General features: G+C 40.0%; 1 protein-coding gene across 8 annotated transcripts in view; it reads left to right on the forward strand.

Moving 5' to 3' along the window:
* The window catches only part of NRXN3 (neurexin 3), a 972,437-nt gene that overhangs the window by 753,705 nt on the left and 198,413 nt on the right, over window positions 1-20,319 (forward strand). The window lies entirely within an intron of this gene.

Consider the following 20,319-nt stretch of genomic DNA (forward strand, 5'->3'; position numbering starts at 1 on the left):
GGACTGGCAGAAAGTTGCTTATGTGTAAATTTGAGTGGAGACTGAAACAATAGCTCTTTGGAAGATCAGAAATGATCTCTTAATAAGAGGGAAAACTAGACAGGCTAGGCAGTGGAAATAAAGACAGGCCACGTATGTTGGGCAGAGAGAGGAAATCTGTGGAGCAATGCCAAGCTAGGATCACTGTGATGTGTGACCATGTCACAGTGACAAATTAGAAAAATAATCTTTGTGGCAGAATTATAGATAGCTATGAAGTGCTAGCAGAAATGAGTGTTATATCCTCAGCTTTCTGAAGACTGTAAAAGTTAGTGGCTTGTTAAAGTTTTGTAATAAGAACTCTTAAATTCAGATGAATTTCATCAAGTGATAACTTTTATTTTTATTCTGCATTTTTATTTTGCATAGGTATACAAAATCTTGAAAGAAAACACAGATTAGAGTCAAGCAAGATCAAGGTCATCTGAGTTTTTTAAAAAAGCATGGGAAAGCACAGTTTGGGCATAGTGAATTTACTCACTTACAGATCCCAAATCAAGCAGATGTTTGTGAAAACCCTACAGTTCTGAATGTCAGCAGTCTCATGACTGCCTGTGTTTTGTAACTTAGTTATATGTTATGGGTGCCTAAAATGACATAACAGTGTATGGTTAGCATTAAGGCTGGCCTCTGGAAGTGCTGGCCTTTCCTGGGGAAAAGGAATCTTAGCCAGATCTTGGAGGTATTGTGTGTGAATCACACAAGTATAAATAACTCTAATGCTTTGTGGAGTTTGTATCTTTATATATTCATTAAACTTTGAACAGTTAGAATTATACAGAATATATGCATTATGCATAATGATGCCAACTGTGCTTACCAACAGATTGCCTCACAGGTCAAGGTGCTGGAGTCCAGATACATTATATCAGCAGCAGAAGCAAAATCAAATACTATAGTAACCACCTGGATTTTTTGGTGGGGTTTTAAGGCTGAATGTAGAATTCTCTTTGTTCTATTTTTGTTTAGGCACTCAAGTAAAGGCCAGTCTCAAATTATAATTATTTGATAAACTTGTGTGCAGCACTTACTGGCTTTCTGTATTGATTAAAAGAAATACCCACACCTCCTCTATTTCTCTTAAAGATTGTTGCTTGACATTCTTCCTGTTTCTTTCTACTTGGAATCTTCAAAAGATCACAAAATAATTGATCACACCAAAAAGTTAATGACAAGAGTTTTCCTAGTTCCCTTTTTTGGTACTCCACTGCAGTGTCAATTACTTGGAAACCAAAGACAGCATAAGGTCCCACTTAACTTACCTAGATAAATCCAGTTACTTTAACCAATATGAAAACATGTGTTGGTGCAACTTGTGTGAAAGCATCTGCTTTTACCCCTGAGACTGAGGAAGTTTTTCTCAAGTACTGTAGATGCTGCTTTTTTTCTCTTGCCCAGGTGCTATTTCATTTCAAACACCAATTATAGTCTTTTGTTAAATACTTTGTAATATCTGGAGATTAAAAGGTGTGACATAACCCCAAATTTTTCTGCATTAATCAGCACAGTACCAAACATAGTCCCTTGAGGACTTTTTCCCTTTCATTGTCAGTAAAATAAACATCAGATCATTAGTAGGAGTCACAGAATTATGCTCTGCTAGCACACAATGCATTGGTCAAAGGTAGAAGCCCAGGTAAATTATAATTTAAAAATAATAATGTGCCAAAACATGCTGAAATCACCCTGTTCTCACAGGTGCTGTCCGTGGGTAAGTGGTCTGGTAGAGAAGAGGAAGCACCTTTGTGGACAGATGAACATCTAGATACCACTGATGTCTAACTAATGAAACTCAGTGCTTCAGCAGTCCTTAACAAGAGCCTAATTTCTCTGGGACTGTTTGGAGCTTCTTTCTTCTGTAGAGCAATGAAAAAACCTTCCAAGCAAGGTTCATGACTCATTTCCATACCCAATACACAAATGGCCTTTGAAATTTGCATTAAGGCAGTGCACATATTTATATGTGTATTTATATCTGTATTTATTCAGAAATATGTGTATGAGTTTCTGCATGTGCATAGAGAGAAGGAGAATGAGAATGGTCTGTATCTGTAAGTGGAAATTGAACTTTAATTAGGAGTGGGGGGAAAAAACCCTTACCCTTGAGGGTAAGGCTTGATCTCTAGGGCCAGGTTTCATGAACTAACTCTTCTTTTCAGGTCTTGCCCATCTACCTAAGGCAGATCCAAAGTAGGTGTTGAGGGCCATAGATGTGGACAGGTTGTCAGTTCTAGACTTAAATGTAGAACTGTGCAATGGTCTTGGGAAAGGTGGAATTTTTTAATTGAGAAATGAGGCTTCTATTGGTTGTTTAGAGAAGTAAATCAGATTGAGTGGGGCATTACCTGGTATCTATTCCTGTATCTTCCATGTGTTCAAAGCTCATTGTGAGAATCTGAAATGGTGATGGTTTGTTTTCAGTGAACAAGGGGTTAACCTTTTCTCTGGCTTTCTGCATGTGTTAGGGAAAGAAGAATAAATTGGTTTAATGGTTGTGAGCAGGGGTTTTGAGACAGGTTGAATCTCATGTTTATTGTAGGAATTGCAAGATGGGGGAAATCTCATGTTTTGTTTTACGCCTGCCTGCGTTAGCTTATTCTGCTTTCCTGTTCAAGTATCTTTCCTTGAGGAAAATTTATTGCTGAGATTAGCTTCATTTATTTCTGATGAGTCATGCCATTGATGTGCATCTTGATAATTAGTACATGTATATTGCTTCTGTGTGCTTTCAGATCTGGGCACAGGAACTTAATTATTTGTGTTCTGCATCACCCAAAACCTGGTAAGAATAACTCTGAATGTTTCTGGCAGAGTTAGTATTACAGAGAATAAATGTCCTTAATGTTCCTTTCTTCCTGTCACCATAACTTCTTCATGTGGGAGGAAATTCTGTGGCCTCATCTCCAGAACCTGTGGTGAGGTTGGAACCCCAGCTGTAATCTCTCAGGGAACCCAGTTTCAAAGCTATAAGAACCTACCGTGGCTCTAAAGGCACACCAGGTCCCATGGTTTCCCAAAGCTCAAGCATCTTCCTCGCTGAATCCTGTATTTTCAGTTGTATAATCAAAATGCTTCTTGAGAGCATCTCTTAAGTGTCCCTAAGCCTATTCTGATGTCTGAAGAGCTTTTACATGTCATTGACAGTCTTCATTTCTGCTGGCTGTCCATTTTTTGTGCTAAATGGCTGAGCACCTGTCAGACAACTTTGAGCAGTTAGGGTTTATCTCAAATATGTGTAATAGTTTCATGTGCATAGCAAGGTGAAGGCAGTCTGACTAGCTCAACTATGACTGTCTTTCCTTGTAGTGTTCACAGGTATCTGTTGGGAATTGGAAGTCAGCTAATTTGACTGCATCTTTTATCCACAGATTAGTTGACAGTCCCAATAGAAGTTCTAAGAGGCAAAACAGGTTCTACCTGTTTTTAAAATACTCTATTGGTAGCATAGATATCAACTTTCTGGAAATTATTTTAACCATTGCAGTCACTCTGCTAGTGAGTGACCTGACTTGGCTATTGTTTTGTGCAGTGTAAAAAGCTCTTAATGAAAGGAGCTGAATGTGTTCTTCATTTCTATGGATACACATTCCCTAGCATTGGGCTGCTACCTGTTCAAAAATGGCACTGATCAAATGTTAATATTGCTGAAAAAATTCAAAGGATCCAGCTTTATTCCATTACACTGAGGGAATATTTGAATGACCTTAAACACCTTTCAAAGATGCTCTGCAAGAAAAATGAATCTATCATGTAAATCTGTCAGTTTTGCTCATTGTTGCTTACTCAGTTTTGTGAACTTTAGATATCTGAAGTGTCTTACCTATTGAACATAGTTATTTAGAGGCATAGTCCTGGAGTTCTGCTTTGTGTGAACCTCTAGTGATTCCAATGAAATGGGAGGGTTTAATCTGGATTTACCCCACTAAACCAAGTCTGTCTATACTCGCTTCTACCACCAGTGTTAGATGAGGCTCAAAGGAAGTGTGCTGGTTGCTCCTGCTACCAGTAGCTTACATTTTCCTAGTTTTCTTTCCATTATTACAAAGCTTTAGGAGAATTGCAAGCTGCATGCAACTGAGGGAAGCTGTGTCTAGTTTGTATTCAGGAGATAGTTATCCTAACAGCATTGTGCTGTCCTGAAGGCAGTTCCTATGGTATACCACCAATCCTATGGGGCAGAGTGACCTGTGCCTTTAAGGCCTTTAAGTCACTGGTTTGTAGTTTAGTATACCTTTTTTTTTGCTGACATTTAGTGAGGATTTTACCAGGGTGCTATGGGAAACAATGTGTGGTTTACAGCTCTCTCCAGGAATAAGGTTTGTCTAATACTTACCCCATAAAACCTTTCTATAAAAGGGTTGGGTGACACAATGAATGCCTTCAGGAGATTTTCTGTTGCAAAATTTGACTCCAAGATAGAATAATTGCAAGAAGATGAGATGAATAATCTGTGACATAAACTCTCAGTGAGATAAAACAAATATATTTGTTCAGGTAAGTTTTTTACTAAGCTGCCCATGTAAACAGCAAACTGAACTTGAGAGAAACTTGCAAAGCTGTTTTGGCATACTGCAGATGGTGGTTAAAGGCCAGAGAAGAACTAGTGGGAAGGAACTTGAGAGAAAAGGCTCACTTGGTAGTAATGTTTGATACCAGTTTGCATATTCTCCCTGTGATATGCTCCCTGCCTGCTAAGATCATGATAGACTCCAATTTTAACTGAAAAAGAGCTTAGAGTTTGAAAAGCAGATTAAAAATGATTGATTATGTAATGAGTGTGAATGACACCTAATAAAACTACAGAGCTTTAAACTCTTTTTGTATTTGTGCATTTCTTCTTCCAAGCTTCCCTCACACGTCTTGAGAATTGCTCTTGGGCAGGTAACTAAGGAGCAATTCTTCTTTCTCTAACTCATTTGCACAGGCAATGGCACTTCCCCTCTTCTGCCCCGTGCTGCTGGTGCCAAGTTTTACAGGCTTTTCTGCAGTGGTTGCCAATGTACAAAGCAATGAGAAATGGACTGTTGAACTTTCATGTCAGCAATGGGAAAGAGAAGGAAATGGCAAAACAACAAACTAAGCCAAAACAAAGGAAGAAAAAACAAGTTGCTTGTGAAAATGTAGGAAGAATAAGGGGCAGGAGTTATTGCCATTTATTTTCTAAATCAGCAGTTTCCAACGTAATGTAAGCAACTCTTTATCAGATATCCTTCTGGCAAGAAGGAAGGGGTTTGTTGAAATAGCAGTGATTAAATGGTATGTTTGTTTCCAAGGAATCACAGAAAGGTTTGGCTTGGGAGGCACCTCAAAGACCATCTAGTCAAAGCCCCCTTCCAGGGACACCTTCCACTAAACCAAGTTGCTCAACCCTGTCTGAACTGTCCTTGAGCACTCCTTGGGATGAGACTTCCACAGCTTTGCTTGGAGACCCGTTCCAGTGCTTCACCACCCTCACAGTAAGGAATTTCTTCCTTATATCTAATCTAAACCTACCCCCTTTCAGTTTAAAGCCCTTCCCCCTATCCTCTCACTACATGCCCTTGTGAAATAAATCACTCTCCAGCTTTCTTGGAGGCCCCCTTTAGATACTGCAGGCATCAACCTTCTTTCTTGCTTGTTAGTAATGGAGCCAAAGGCTAGTTAACCAAAAATGGTGGTTTATTGCTGATCATGCTTTCTTTTTGGAGCAGGAGTTGAAATGATGGTCAATGGAGACAATGTAATTTCTGTTCTGAACAATTTCAGAAAGTACAACAAAAATGAGACTGATAAAGTAATGATTTAGACTGTAGAGGTCATTTATGAACATGAAAGAATTACAACATCATCACCAAGCTGCAGGACATGGTGAAGGTGATTATTTGTCCCAGGAATTGGAGTCTGGAGCAGCAGCAATTCCACAGCTAATGGTAGAAACATGAGCTGGGAGCCAGCTGTGTGTCCTCAGCAAAGCTCGCAAGGTTTGTCCAGGTTGGGAAGTAGGTATCAGACCACGACAGTAGGTACCAGTGCAGGACAGAAAGTTTGGGTGGGGTGAGCTATCTTGCCTCACTCTGTCCCATTTCCTCTTACCATCCTCCCCAACAGACACATGCATATACACTTGCAGTTTGGCTGCTCTTTCTACATCTGCGCAATAACATAAATACTTGGTTCCTCTGCACTGTTTATTCTTTCTCTCTGCAAAGCTGTTGTTGTCTATTTTGTAGCAAAACTACAAAATAGATTCTAAAAGACCCCACACTGTGTGTGCACCAATCCTACTGTTATGAAGTGTATTGATATACACAGTTCCCTTTACACTGTATTTTAGAAAAGCAGATTATTGTGGCATGGTCTTCAATTTGCTAGCATGTTTTCATTGCAACAGACCACACTTGAGTCTGAGGGATCTGTAAAATCTGACCATGGGCTGAGGCCCTTGTTGTTAAGCTGCACAGTTACTGAGTTTTTCTAACACACTTGTGAACTTTTATTTAAGGAGTCAGTTTTGTGCAGTTAACAACTATAACTAATACCAAAAGAAAAAGGCCTACTACTACTCCAGGAATGCATAGTAGTTGTATAGCTTTGTCAAATGTCAATGAGCTTGTTTGTTCCACTCATAGTACGATGAAAATGCAGAGAATTCCAATCCAGAGGTCAGACAGGAAAAGTCATCTTACTGCTGTAATTTCACATCTGCACTCTTGTATTGATTTGTGAATTTCCATCTCCCTCCTTAGTCTTCTGTAATTTGTCTAATGCTATTTGCAAACTTATATGGTTTAACCACTATAATACTGGGTTTGTGGTGCAGGAGACAGAGGACTGGCAACCTCATTCAGGGGCAGTGCAAGAGCAAGGCAGGGTAGCTGTGCTCTGTCCCAGCTTCCTGCATGCGAGCAGCGTGAGTGTGTGCAAGGCACATTTCTCTGTTGGTGCTCCTGTGCTAATGTCCTTCACCTGGATGTGCTCATCACCTCTCTACACTACTTTGGAAAGCTCTCCCACTGCTCATGAGAATCTGCTGTATAATATTTGTGGTGTTTCCTTTATATATCTGTGGTCACAACTTCTTAAGCCTCTACTCATATTTTACTCTAAAAGAGTAATGAAAGGATGGAGAGGATAGTAATGAGCCAATATTTCATGTGAAATCCTCTTTGTGATGCAAATCACAGTCTGTGAAGGACCTCACTGTGTGTCAGCAACTCAGTGAGCACAGAAATTAGTTCCTGGATCTCTGCTGCTGGTACAACTGCAGGTATGATTTAGCTGCACAGTTACTAGTTATACTCAAAGTGAGTGGATGTAACAATCTTGTACCACTTTCAAATATTTTAGTTCTATGTAATCAGAAATATGTGCAGTAATGGTACGTAGCCAAGGAATATTTTACTGTTGCTAAATGTGCTGCACTTACTGCATGTATATGGAAAGTCACCAGAGCACTTTTCACTAACACTAAGTAGATATAAATAAAAGGAAAGCTGTAAAACTGGCAAAGTAAATGTCATGAATATGCTTGTGTTGAGTGCAAGTAAATAACAGATGTGTTGTCAAATTTATTGGCCTATATTTGTAGCAGCAGAAATGAAATTAAACATGCACCACTGTGGTAATGTAGACAGTATTGATATTGCTAGAGGGATTTAGTCTGTGGTGTTATGTAGAAGAAACATTCTTTCTACAAGAAAAAATTATTTATTTTCACTATCTCCAATCTATCAGTCCTGTCCTTGCTGAGTCCACTGTGCTTTTTCTCTTTTCCCCATTACTATTCCTCCCAAGTGCTTTTGAGGTAGGTTTCCTTATCCCACAGGAGTGGGAGCAGTGCTGGGAGATTGCATATTTGTGTGCATACCTGTGGTTGCTGGCTCTGGCTGGATACTTCGATGCCTTCTCCTCTGCATCCCATTGGTGGTGAAGGCTTTTGCCCCTGGAAGTCAGTCACATTAATCTCTGACTGCCAGACTGTGGTCTTTGCAGACACCAGCAGTTTGAGAGTCCATTCTTAATAACTCTAATAAGTGGGCAAACATTTTCCAAGTGGTAAGAAGTGTGTCTGCCTTGCTAACAAGGGGCAAAAGCTGATGCTGTCCTGTACAGAATGGGCATGTGTGCTTTAACATTGTCCCTAGGTGCTAGCAGTAAGCCTGAAGGGAAATCTTTTCCCTGATGCAAGAATCAATTTTATTTTCACATCTCCGTGCCTGAGACCAGGATGAGTTGTCAAAAGCTAATCCTACACCTTAGAGAGTTAAAAAGTCTTAAAAGAAGTGGAGAGGAAAAACAATCATGAAAGTAAAACAAAGCAAAGAAATCATGTAAACAAATTAATTAATTGTCTGGAAGTGAAGTGTATGTTTGTAATTTTGCCCTTGTCAAAGGGAAATTGAAGTTCATTATGCTCACTGCCTGATTTAAAAGCTCTTTCCTGCACAGCATCACCTAGAGAGAGAAAGAGAGGGAGGCCCAATTGGATCTCATGCATTGGCTGCAGCTTCAATTAAAACAGGAATTCATTACTGGAAATCTCCAGAGAGGTCTGTTACTTCACTCTTCAGTATGGGGAGGAGGCTGTGTTTTCTTTTGCTGATTGCCACTTTTTTTTTAGCGTGAAGCCTTATTTTTATACTAAAAGCATTGTATTTTGGCTTATGCTGCTAATAATCTTGAGATGCTGATTAAGTTAAGACATGTGAGACTGTATTTGGAGGCAGGTTGTGTTGATTTTTGCTGATGTTAACGGTGCTATCTATGTAGACAGAAATAGTTTAATACATAAGGGAAGGAACTTGGAAAGCTCTGTTTACTTTATGTTACGAATTCTAGTGCTGACTGAATCTGATCATGGAATAGCAATTACATATGCAACTAATTGGAAATATTTATTATTTCAAAATATTGCAGTGTATTCATCATCGCCTCTAGTTGCCAAATGCCTCTAATATACCTGCCCATTGGTGCCTGCCTGATGCCCTGGCTGTGTTCCATTTAAGACTATAAAAATGTGTAGGGAGGAGTGGGATTCCCTTTCTCTAAACTAGATAGAACAAAACTGTTGTAAGGAAAAGCAAATGCTTTGGGGAAACCTTTTGATTTTAAATTTTATTTCAAAGGCTTTTCAGGTTGTCTGGGCTGGAATGCTTAACAAGTCTGCTGCAGAGAAGTGAGCTCAGGGTGTCAGCTTGTTTCATTCAGCTTGTTTTATCTCTTATTCTTTCTGTTTTCCTCCTTGTAATAAGAAGCCCACTGAGGTTTTATTTTTCTATGAAGCACCCACAGATGGTTGCCTTGTCCCTTTCTTTTGTTCATTGCAAATGCAAAGACATAGCCAAACAAGAAGAGCACAGCCCCCTTCCTGGAATTAGCAGATATTAAAGCAAATGCTTTTTCCAAAAGAAAGATGTTTGGCAGTTAGCCAACCCTTTCAGCAGGTGCAGTATGCCTGAGGCTGTGCAATATGCACATCTCTGAAATATTGTAGCCCACTGTTTTGGACATCAAAGTGCTCCAGGGAAGGAAGAGCATGTCTGTGTATACACAGATGTATTACTCCTCTGTGCTCAGTAACATACACTGATTAATGAGCACTGGATCTGGGTCAAGAATTTTCTAATTGGAAATGTTAATTTCCTTAAAAAAAAAATAAAAAAATCCAGGTGAGTATTTGGTTGAAAAAAAAGTAAGTATGGATGGATACCTCTGTAGCCTCCTGGAAGGCACTCATTTAGCAGCATCTTTTTTTCCCTTCTTTTCCAGTATTTTAAGGAAACTGCCTGGAGATGTTCCAGAGGTATGGGATAATGCTATGTTCTAGATGGCTTGCCTCATTCAGAACCTGGGACATGGAGAGCTACAGAAGCCAAATTTCCCAATTTCTTTGTGGCTTAGGTTTTTGGAATCAAGAAATACAACAGGGTCACATACAGAAATGCTTAGAAAATGATTGTATGTTTTATTACCATCTAGCAAAAATGTGAAGCACATTTCATTGAGAAATCAAAACTAAGTTTTTGCACCAGGAAAGTGTGTTTCTGAAGTGAAATACGTTTTAATTTCTGTAAAAATGCTTCTGTAATAATGGTGAGGTTGTGGGGTTTTTCAGTCTTTCTTTTCCCCTGATCTTGATTTTTTCCCCTCACAAAGATCAAATTAACTTTTCTTATGATTTCAGGGCTAAACATAGTATAGTGATGCATTTGTTTCAAATGAACACCTGTTGTTGGGGTGCAGAATCGTAAGGAGGTTTTCATCCTCTGAAGCAGTTCGTCCCTTGGTTGTACATCAGAGGAGTTCCAGAGGGGAAGAGTGCAGTAACCAGGGCACCACAGCAGAACTCTTTTCTCTGGACACCTTCCTTTCCCACATCTCTTTTATCCCCCAGCTCTGACTCTTGGGGATTCCTATGGCAGAAGGCACAGAGGGCTGGGAGGGAGAATGGAATTTAGGTCATACAGAGAGAGAGCATAGGTGAATCTGTGCTAAAAAGACAAGTTTGTGAAGGAGGTGGCATGAATGGGATTTTGAAGTTTTTTTCCCTTCATTTGGGAAGTGAGCTCTGGATTTAGCGTGACAGGACACTAAGCAGGTACTTCAGTGGTGGTGGGAAGATGGGATTGATTAAAAGAGAGAAGATAGACAGATTTTTTTCAGTGCAGCTTTTTACCTGATCCTTATATTTATGTTTTCTCTTCCAGCATCTATTGAGTTTTCTTTTTATTTTTAGTGGTATGTTCTTGGGTCTGGACTTTCCTTTGCAATATTTGCACAGAACATTTCTGCCCTGACCTGTGTTCTTCCCTATGTAGAGCAGTATAAATATTTAATGACAATATCAACAGAAAGCATCCTTATTCCTTGATTTTTGGGAAATATAAAGCTAGTATTTTTATTATTTCAGCAGATCTGTCTTTCCAAGAGGACTGCAAACAAAAAATATCAGTCATCTTGTCCACATTATATAACCTTCCTTCTTCATTGCCTTAACTGCATTCACCAGGAAAAAAACCCAAAAAACCCAAAAACAAAATCCTGGGGGGAAGGAGGAGAAAGAAAAGGCAGTTGCCTAGTTTCTTCTAGTTATCATTAATGTGGCAGACATTCACATCCATTCTTGCTCTGTCAGAACAGATTTGCTTATTTCCTGCTGTCACCAGCGTTTTCAGCTTCTTAATGTTACCATACTCATCTCTCCCCCACCAATTACTCTGTCTGTATGTTAAAGAAATTTCATTATTAACTGATCAATGCTAGTTCTAATGTTTGTGATTTCTCCAAGGTTTTTTGTTCCATTAACTCCTACCCTATGGTAATAGTCTGTAGGAAAACATCTTGAAGAGTGCTTCTTCCTCAGAGAATATGATCCAACATGTTCCATTCTCCCACTACCTTGTCCCATTTCAATTCAGGTACGGGGACTTTGGGTCATAACAGACACCCACATGCTTCTGTTTCTCAAATCACTATAAAATTAGTGGCAAAAGTAAAACAAGATTGAGTTATGGGGATTTGATCACAACAAACTGGCTGAAATAGGGAAGGTCTATAAAAGACAGCAAACATTAAAAGCGGCTCAAGGAAATGAGTGTTGAAGGGATTGTTGCATGAGACACAAAGCAAGGACTTTTTATGCTAGGAATGAAGAATTTTAGAAGATATGGGGTCAATGGAAGAAATAGAAGATAATTGGAAAGAGCACAATTGAGTTTGCAAGTTGGTGAAAGCATGAGATGAAACTTAAACATCATTTAAGATGGATAAAAGATGAATAAACCTTGGCTCGTGTAGAGTGGGAGCAGTCTAGTAGAGCATGTGCAGCTTTGAGTTTCTACACTTAGTAAGATATTCAGGACAGTTCTTAGACCCTTGAAAGAATTTCTTCCATGCCAGTTTTTATGTTTCTGTGAAGGTGCCCTAACTTTATTTTTATTGGAAAATTTGTGATGATGCAGCACTGACTCATTGAGCCACACGGATAATTTTATTCATTTTTATCAATAGCACTTTAATGTGATGGAACTCTAATAATAAAACAAAGAGCTCATTGTCTGCCTTGAAAAGAGACCACGAGGTACCCTGTGCCTTGGCAACCTCATGATGTTTTTTGAAGGTAAGAGATGGGGAGTGAAGCAAGTGCTTCATGTGCCCCAATCACCTCAGGACACACGGGACAGGGACACAGGGTGGTACCAGCTGCTCTGAGAGTCCATAGGCAGTAGGTTTCAAAGATAATAGCTCTTTGTTACTTCTATTCCGAAGGGACTCTTCTGGGAGCTCCTCACAGAAGGATATTTGTATCCTCCTTTGTAGGATATCTGTTTGGGCAACAGTGCTGTGAGGGTTCCCAGTTTCCTCGAAACATTTGAATATACTTTAGAAGCAGAGCAAGTCAAGTCCAGGATGAGTAGGAAGCATCCAAAGGGAGGTAATGTTTAATTTGATCCAGGGATGTGTTCTATACTGGTCTCCAATTAGAGCAAGAGGTCTGATTAGTTCCTTGATCTTTTTCATAGGATTTCTTGGTGTTTTCACTCTTGAATTCTGCAGTTAGAAATGATTTATTCTCATTTTACTTGATTCTCTCTGTAATTTTTACCTTTTCTGGTTTTCTGCAGATTTTCTTCTAGTTTTCTCATCTGTTTAATCCCAGTAACTATTTTGCATCAGAGACAGGCTTTGGGTCTTTGATACACAAATAAAACTGATAAAGAGGGTGAAGGAAAAAGCTTACTGCAGTAGTTGCAGGGGAAGAGAGTTACATCATGAGAAGAACAGGCTTTCCTTGGAAATGGTTGGAAAGCTGTTGGGAAAATCTTTAATTGCAGTAAGTAGTGTTTAAGTCTTGTAAACTCCTTTTGCTTTAACGGACAGTGCTTAGTCCTGTATTCACTCATATCACTGATCAATGTGTTAGCCTTGAGACTAAAATCTGTTGTCCTGAGCAAAGCTGATAAGAAAGAATATCTTGGTCATACCACATAGCTGGGATTCATTGGGAGGAAGAAACTGCTTTTTTGGAGGCTTGTGACCATACAAGGATAATTGGAGGAATGGGATGTTCCCAAAAACAACCACCAGAGACCCTCAAGAGAACCCTACTCTAATGTAAATGAGTTATGAGAAGTGATTTAAATATGTAAAAGAATTTGCAGGACTGTTTAGCATATATGTATGAGTTTGGGGAAATGTAATGAATATGTACTAGTTACACAGATATAAACTATGCAGTGTGTGATAGGAGGAGATATCCCCTGCACTCTGGGCACTGAAAATAAAGTAATTCCTGCTTTCTAATACTAAAAAGGGTGTTAGAGAGTTTTATTCCTGATTTTCTGCAACAAAAATACTTCACTACTATTTTTTAAATTAGTTCATGATTGGGAAATTGTACTTGCCGGGATAATTGTGGATAATTCATAAAAAAAATAAGCAGCAGCATTGTTACATTAGCAAGTTGGATGGGAGAATATCTTTAAAATGAAAGAGTTGTTTCTGAGGATGCAGTGTCCACATTTCCTTTTTCTGGGCTAATTCTCATGTGGGGGTGAGGAACAAATCGCTGTGCATCATAGTTTGGTAAGGGTGCTGTGGCTTGTCCTTCAGCTTACTCTGAAGTAGGGACCACTGGGTGATTTGGTTCAAGATAAACTCCTTGCACCACTTTACTTGCTTGGCTGAACTAAAAGTTTAATGTCAAGATATGAAATAACTTTTTAAATATATTTTTCTTCTCTTTTTGATGTCCTAACCACTAGCCAACATGTATTCCTGAAGTCAGTACTCACAGTTAGATTATACTGTGGAGCTACTGTGGATGAAAATTCTACTTTGCAGGAGAGACTTGAGGCTTTGTTCTTTAACCTGTGCTTTTATTCTGATTGTACTTCATGGCTTGGTCACCATACCCTACCTTGTATGAATGAAAGCACACTCCTGTAAGACACTGTAAAATTGTTTGCTGTTGCAAGATTAACTGCACAGAAACTTCTTTATACAGTAGAGAGTTTATGATCACTAGTTTTAAATTAAATGGTAAATGAAAGTATAGCTATCGCAGATTCACTTTTATTCTTGGCCATTATATGGCATGTATTTTGGAGATACTTACCTCATACTCATCTTTAATGCTCTGAAGAATCAATGCGACTTTATAGTGTTTATAGCAAGCCTTGAGGATGTTAGCCAAGGACAGCTAGTGAGTTGTGAAAGAAAATACAAGGTATTTGGAGACTGTTGGTGAGTTACAATAGCCTTAAGTGTCCATAAATCCCTGGACGTTGCCTAATTCTGCTAGACTGTTGTCTCTTAAGATGCCTGAAGTTAGACAGCTTAGTTGCAAGGATACATTACTGCAGGACTAGTCAACAAATGTAGCTCAAGATGCCCCCACAGCAAAAGGGCTTAGGGTTTAAGATGTCAGGAGATACTCTGAGGCTGATCCTACAATCCATACTGTGATAAATCCTGCAGTGACTGTGTTTGTACAGACTTGAAGTCGTACCTGGTTTGGGGTTTCAGGTGCACAGGGTCATAGGTTTGGTGGTTCTCTGAGTTCAGCTTCATCTGCCTTTCTCTCAGACTTTGGACAAAGGACAAAGACTTAGTACATGGGGCATGTGCACACCCCCATGGAAGGGGTGGTGATCCAAGGTGAATTTTTCTGCTTTAGAACAAAACATGCTATTGTATTATCTGTGGGGCCTGAGAGGTGATACAAGGTATCACAGGAGAGCTCCAAGTTGCTCAGAATTAAGAAAATAAATCCCAGTTGTCAATTCAGGCTCTGCAGATGTGACCAAGAATGACAGATAGATTTTTCTTTTCCATTAGATTTATTCTCTGATATCCAAGTTTATCACTCAAGCCAGAACTATTTGTCAACTTTCCTGTCAATAATCCAAACCTAAGTCATCAAGCTACACTTTTATGATTCTCTCCTAAAAAAAAATCCCACAGGAATATTCACACTGCTTTTGCCTCAGATTTTGCAAAAGTGAAGGAACATAAGGGAGGAGGAACTGTGGTCCATTGAGTGGACTCCAAGAAGCACTGGAGCTGATATGTGCCACGAGGCCCAGTCTTCAAAGGCATCACTAAGCCTAGTGCAGTGAGCCCTAGTATTTCCCTCTCACTGGCATCTGCTTAATGGCCATCTGTTTCACAAAACAGTGACAAATGAGCAAGGAAGTCCAGTTGCTACTGGGGAAGGTTTTGTTGAAAAAATGGATGAAATAGTTGCCCCCTGGAGAATCTTATTACTATAGAAATCACATTGGCCGGGCTCTGTTTTTAGCCTCAGAGCAGATGCATATACCCAGCAGAGCACAGGCACACGGGGACAGTGTTTTCACAGAGGCAGTGATGGCTGCTGGAGAATTTCTCATAACAGAGATGCTGGGATCATGTGTGGATGTTAATGAACAGGCAGAAAACTCATATTTGGTGGTTGATGCTAGAAATCCCATGGCTAAGACCCCTGCTTATCTCTGTCATCCTAGATTAATCCTGACCTAGCCTTTGCACTAACAGCATAACAGTCTGCACTTCTAATGGCTGCTTCCTGAACTTTACAGATCTCAAACAACTCTGGGATTTCATATCAATAACTGAGCATCCAGCTTTTATATATAGGCAAAATTTTAGTTCAAAGAAGTTGTGAGGTGAGAGGTGCAAACATGTCAACACAGACAGCACCATCTGCAGCTCACTCTGCTTTTTCCTGGTCATCTTCCTCTTTTCCTCATCCAGATTTTGTTGGTGACTTAAGCTGCTCTGGATCTCAGAGCCCACATGTATCACATGAATACTGCCTGCAGTGTGAATGATCCTTTCTGAACCTGAGCTCATCATTTGTCATTAGCAGCAGGTGTCACTTGTTTTCCCATTTCTATTGTCACTGACAGACAAGAAATATGTATGTGCCTTCCTTCCATCCCCAGTCCTGTAGTAAGTATTGAAGTGTCAGTCATTCTGCAGACCACCTGCCTGCTGCTGCTGGAGCCTGAGTCGAACCCCCTGAGGGTGCAGGAGGCTTGTACAGAGCTGTTTGATGCAGAGCACCATGTGGTGAAACAGCTTTGCAAGCCGTGAAAAACAGTTCCATTGGGCTACACTGCAGTCTCAGGACATCTTGTTTGCTGCCTCTGGCATGATTTTGATAGGAGGGAGGAGAGGCATCAGATTTCTCAAACTTTCTGTGTCAGAGATGAAGGGGTAAAAAGGGGCAAAGACATTAGATAGTTGAAGGATTAGGGAGTACCTATATAAATAAAAATGGGGTGATGGGAAAGCAAAAGGAATCACTCTGGCGAAACTAATGCAAATGGTTTGATCTGGGAGCATTTTTCTTTCAACCAATGTGCAAGAGGACAGCCATTAAAAATTTCTTTCAGTAAGCACTATTTTACATTAATGGGACTGGTGGAAGTACAACATTAGTGAGATGATTAATATGGGGGGTTGAGCATTTTGGCACTCCAGGATTATATTAACATCTTGAAGAGTGATGGAAGAATGTGGAATCCTGCCATAGCTGCAGAGCTTTTCCCTCTCAGAATTCCACAGGGAAATGGATTTAGTCTTGGCCCCAGGAAAAGGGAAGTATTGAGGTACAAGTTGCATGCTGTGATGCTGCAGGCTTTCAGGGTGGGGGTTGAAATGGAGAGGAGAAATAGAATGGCTGTTAATATGTCCTCAAGGTACACCTTAATATGTCCTCAAGGTACACCTTTGTATGACTGTGAGTTTGTAAACATAGCAAGTCAATGATGGCATTCCACTGTATTGCTGTAGTCAGTGGAGTTACAGTGGTGCAGACAGGCTGCTGGAGCAAACTCAGGTATGGTCCTCATGCCTTTGGATCCTTGTGTTTCTGTTGTGCCACCTTTCATACTACCTCTCATGCCCTCCTTGCAGTCTTCCTCATCTGCCTTGGACATTGATTTATTTCACCACCACCACCCCTTGTGACTTTCCACCTCAACCAAAGGCTCCTGGTGGAATTGTTTGGCTTCAGAAAACTTAGTTGTTTTTTCTTTATTTATTTACTGGAAGTCCTTTGAGTTGTCCAGGCTGGTAATTGCCCACGTCATCTCTGTATCGATTGCTTTTAGAGCTGCTGAGCTCTTATTACTGCAGCTCACTGGGGAGAGAAAGAGAAAAGTGAAAGATCCAGGTCAGCATGGTCTCAGCAATAGATGAGTCTCATCAAATCTCTTTTCTCCCAGCTGCTGAATAACAGCTTTACTAGTTTTAAATAAAACAAGAAAAGGAATGTGCAATGTGGAGAGGAATATTAGGAGGAAAAGAGACAAAATCTGGTATTTTAAGGGAAAATGAAGGTAGAATGTGGGGTCTGAGCTACCCGTAGCAGTGAGAAAAGTAAAGGATACCTGTCTGTGGGGTATGACAAAGTAACACTATGAATTGCTCTCCCACTGACAAAAAACTCTTCTTCAGTAGAGCACCCCCCCCCCAATAAGGGAAAGAAAACAGTAATGGAATAAACAATTGTCCTGGTTACATCCTCTGCAGAACGTGATGCACTTGTTAAAAGCTGCCTGCTTCTGAGACATAATGAAATGGCCTGAGAGGCTGAACGTTGCCATCTCTGGTCATTAGACCTAAACCAGTTCTTAAACAGATATGTGTGCCTCTCTGAAATGTTGGTGAATGTAGGGGCTCATATACCCGCATACAAAAAAAGTCATTTATAGATGTCTGTTGAGCAGTGTTGTCTATATTATTGAAATTAAAAGGTTACTTGTGTCATTGATCTTGGTAATGTTTAGCACAGTGAGAGCTAAGACAGGTTTTCTTATGTGGAGATGGGTACTGCATAGTGTGGGAAAGCTGACACAGCTGCCAGAGAGGAAAGATCACAGTCCCAGCGTAGTTGTGTGGTAGCCAAAAGCAGCCTGACCTCCCTGGCTGATTTATTACTGCAACTCATCTTCCTGTAACAGTGACAGCTGAGAGGGCTCTGGAGTACTGAGCCTGATATGAACCTCTTTCAAGAGTTCTCATATAAGAATCTGTAAGAGATTGATGGTCTAGAAATCTCACCAGAGTGTATTTCCTCAGGAAGTTGTCGGCATAATCTAATTTGGATTTGATCTGTCTAATCCTTTACATGCTCCTTTTTCTCCTCTCTGTGGACATACTAGCACATAAACTTGGGGCATCTGGCTCTCACAAACCTTTCTGCAGACTTCTATCTCCAGCTCTTATTTCCTAATATGGGAAATACTGATTTCTGTTAAGAAAAAGTAGGATATTTCACAAGCTTTGCTTGAAAGTTTAATCTGTTTGTTAGCTCATCCAATTCAGCAATCACCTTTTCTCAAACCATGCATATCTACAGAGGCAGTCCAATGCATTTATGGATGATGGCGCTGCAGAACCTGCACAGGTTGGGGACCACCACAGTAACTCTTTGAGACACTAAGGGACACACTGACCTGTGGACCCCAGGATATTTCCTTGAAAGACAGCTGACTTTAGAAACTTAGGGATCTCAGTATGCTTGTCAATTCAGCTCTGTTTCTTGATAGTTGTCTGGAGGTTCTGTGTGGAAGAAAAAGTCTGTTTTGGTGGGTGCTTCCTTCTGTTGGAATAGGGATAGCTTGTTCAGTGTATACGTTTAACCCTTTTTTTTTTGTGAGAATGAGGTTATGTTTTGAACTGAAATATGCATAGAGCAGAGAGGCAGAAGACTGTTCTTGGTATTACACCAGTTGTCAGTATTATGCTCTTCTACCTTCAAGAACCTATAAAGTGCCTCATTCTTATCACACAAGACTTTTGTTTAGCTGCCATGTGTGTGACAATCATTTAATGATCCCTTTCTCCTCCCCTTTCTTCACTCAAACTGGAAGGCATACTATAGTAATTTAGATTTAAGTAGCTAAAGTCAATTCCACAAAGAAACTGCATTACTTTAATGCTTTTCTCTTTTCTATCAGTGGAAGAAAATGGCTTCAAATTGTGACCAGTGTGCAGTAGCCATCCTCCAAAATAGCTCTGTGTCATGCTGACTTCATATCTTGGAGAATAAAACCCTGTAACCCAGATGGCATTGTGCAGCAGCCAGACAAAACCCAATTGCTCAAGTAGTGTGTTAGTTTCTTCTTGACTTGTGCAGTAGAGAGAGTGTGGGACTGTAAATGTTGCACTGTTGTGCTGCCAGGGCAGATGTCCAATGAACACTGCTGGAGTTGTTGAGAGAAGTATGGGATTATGTACAGATACAGTTTGCTACTTGAGTTCTGTGTCTCTAACTCTACTCCTGAAATTAGGTTTCCTTCTACAGTTGTGCAAGGGGTCTGTATGCACATTGTATACATGCACACAGCCCACCACTACCTTCTAGCTAATGTCAGGGGAAAGAAGAGGAACTGGGGGGAAAAGTTTTGGCTTTTAGCTTTTTTTAAATTATCCTCATTTATTTTCCTCAGACTTTCATTCTCAAAAGCATACAAATAGAAGCAGGCAGTCAGATTCTGCCAGGATCAGAAATCCATGCTGGTTATTTTTCCATTTGCAGTTGATATAAAGGCCTCATGTTTAAATGACACTTCTTTTCATAGAGTGTAGTGCAAAGGAGATCCATCTGCTCTATAGAGGTGCTGCTTCAATGAGACATATGACACAAGAACTGTTGTTCCATTCAGAAAAGGCAGCCTGTTTGGTCCCACGGTGCACAAAGGAGATGTCAAATGAAAAGTTGAATTATAAGCCTTAGATAATAGGGACTATTATTCTCAAGTTTGGGATGTAATTTAGTAGCAAATGCTGTAACGGGTGTTCTTTTGACACAGGCTTCTCCTAGGATATTCTTGGACTCCACAAAAGTCATGGGATTTGGAACTACCCACTATTTGGAAGATTTATTTATGATGAAAGCAAAGGTTCTTACAAAGTGAAGTTTGGTGTTAAAGGCATGTACATGTACAGCATGGGAAGTATCCTATTGTGGTGTTCATGTATTGACTTGAGTAGACTTTGAGATACAGTTTTCCAGCCAAAGCTGCTTCCTACAGTATTCCCTTCCTCTGTTGTAGACAGCTGCTAGGAATGAAACTGGCTCTGTGCTCCTTGTGAGGTGATGCACACTCTGATGTGAGTGGATGTGGACTGTGTAGTGGATGGACTAAAAGTGCTTTTCTATATGAAACACTAATTGAGACCTGGGTGTTTCCATGTTTCATTGCACTATTTCATTTTCATACCTGCCACAGATAACTTTCAGGAATGGAAGCATTAGGAAATCTAGGAAGCCAGCTGTTTAGCAAA

This window comes from Cyanistes caeruleus, chromosome 6, assembly GCF_971803275.1.
Source record: "Cyanistes caeruleus chromosome 6, bCyaCae1.hap1.1, whole genome shotgun sequence".
NCBI lineage: Eukaryota > Metazoa > Chordata > Aves > Passeriformes > Paridae > Cyanistes > Cyanistes caeruleus.